Source organism: Tigriopus californicus, chromosome 12 (assembly GCF_007210705.1).
Source record: "Tigriopus californicus strain San Diego chromosome 12, Tcal_SD_v2.1, whole genome shotgun sequence".
In the NCBI taxonomy this organism is placed as follows: Eukaryota; Metazoa; Arthropoda; class Copepoda; order Harpacticoida; family Harpacticidae; genus Tigriopus; species Tigriopus californicus.
In genome coordinates this window covers 229,596-232,063 of record NC_081451.1, presented here as the reverse complement: position 1 = coordinate 232,063, position 2,468 = coordinate 229,596, and positions in this window count along the sequence as shown.

Here is a 2,468-nt window from a genome sequence, read left to right as displayed (position 1 = left end):
AAAATACGTTGTTAATTTGTGGAAAATGCGTTTCACTGATTACTTTCCAGACCTAGAAAAGCCAAAGTGAACAAAATGTCACGTAAATGATAATCACTAATGCTTCATTTTTTTTTTTTTTTTAATATTTGTTTTTTCAATATCCACCGAGATGAATTACCTTGACCTTGTCACCTTCGGAGTTTTTGGCTGCTTTGGGAACTAATCCGTGTACACTAGTTTCCTGGATTGCCTTACATCGATATTACTGACTGTTACAAACCATTCATTAAACTTGACCTAGATAACGATTACCGGACGCCTCTAAAAATGACGTTTCACATTTCCATTTTTTTAAAAGCCTAGATCAAACGTAGAAAATTGTTATTCTCCAACAAATTATGTGGAATAAGTTGGTGAAGACGCTAGCTCATTCACATTTTGCCCCCTAAAACTCACTTGAAAACCCAGCGCACTCGAACCATCACTTTCTTATATCACGGATGCCCCTTTTTGAAACATGTTCCTGGGTTCACGTAACTGATTGCGATGACAATCATCAGAAACTGTAGCAAGCCCAAACGTCGCGCATTAAATTATTCCCCCTGAAGTAGAAGCCCGTTCTACTTGATGCATTGTCTTCTTGATAATGAAAATCCTAGTTCTTCCCATTCAACAAATTCGTTGAAAAGCAAACCCATAACGAATTTCTCTCCCATCTCTCTCGGGTTTCTACTCTGAAGTGAAAAGAGTGAAGTTCAGCAAATCTGGCAAATCCTCTTATGGAAGAATGGAAGAGTGCCTCATTAAGACCCAATCGTTCATAGAACGATCAAGCTGCCCTTGCCTTGTCTACGGTATGTGGACAAAAGCAAAGTGAAAACGGACTAACTAGACAAGTGGCAACTTCCTTGTGTGCTAAGTTACCAGCTAAAATCCAGCAGTATGTCAAAGGAAGAGAGAATACACCAAACCATGGACTTCTAGAGATTTGGACATGAATTCAAAGAGATTTTTTTTTAGCTTTTACAAGATTAGTTTTTTGATATGAGCAAAAGATGTGGTCCAAAGAATAGATTGGCCTTCGCAAATTTGGGCCCAAAATCTGCCCAAGGAACTTGTGGAGATGTAATCACGGTTATGTAATAATGGTTATCAAAAAATAAATCTTCCACCTTCTCTCAGTCAGTCATCTAATGCACTAACTATTTAACCTTGAAAGATATCACTTTGAAATTGAATGCTACAAAGAAGACTTGCCTTTGATTGCAAAAAGCCGCATTTGTTTTTTTTTTTTGACGAATATACATATAATATAAAGAAAAGTATGGAAATATGAATAAATATGGAAATATGAATAAAAAGCAGAAATATGCTTTATCCCTTTGTTGTCATAAAACGGGGTTTTATTCGCATATATTGCATGTTTTGTGTCTTCGTGCATATTTGTAATGCATATTTTGGGTTTTTGGCGGAGAAAATTCAAATTTAGTGTGATTATCATTTATTGCCACTCTTGGTCATGTCTCAATGCGTGAAACCTATCAACAACACTGTATAATCTTAAACAAATAGTTGAAAGAATGATTATTGAAAATGACCCGAGGGATGAAATAGTTGACTAGAACGTGGTATCATGGCGAAATTGACTTGAATTGGTTCAGTGCACATGGAAAAAAGAGACATGGGGAATCACAGGCACAAAAGAAAGAGGTGATGATGGAAGTCGTGATTTTTGCAATGAAGTTGGTGGGCCAGATTGAGCAGATCCTCAATCAGCTTCAGTCGCTGACCGAATTTGGCTGGGTGCCGGACACAAGTGTGTGGGGCCAATGTTTGAAGGCATTTTGGGCCCAGGACAATACAGTTGGTTTTGGCCAAACATTGGCAAAGTGCGTGCGAAATGTCTTGAAAAATCGGTGGCTTACTTCCAACATACCTACATTGGCCAAGATGGTCCACTACAAGTACCCTCGAATTGGTTAGCGTATTGCCAAAGCCAATAAGATGTTTGCTAAGTATGCTAGATGTAATTTTGCAACTGCCTGCCTCTTGATCTATGCTTTGTTTTCATTCTAGATTACACATATTTTGGATTTTAAATGCATACTGAAGTACATATTTCAAGTATAAAAGGATTTTGAAGTACGTATTTAGCCCTGTTTCAATGCATATTAAATGGCATGACACGGAGTTTTATTAATGCATATTTTGATCGCCTCGAATGATATTTGGTGGGAAACTCGTTTACACTCCACATGTATACAAGTCCTTGACCAAATACACCTTTTTGCTTTTCCTTTCACTAATGCTGAGGCGAGTCCGGCCTGGAGTCCGCGCGCACTCGACGCTTTTACTCGAGTTTGCAGAAATTGGTCGGGATTCGAGTCTCTTAAAAAAGGCCTGAGTCCGGACTCATCAAAAACATTTTTTCATTTTTTTCTTAGAATTTCGCAAGACGAGTCTTTTTGCTAGACCTGACTCAACAT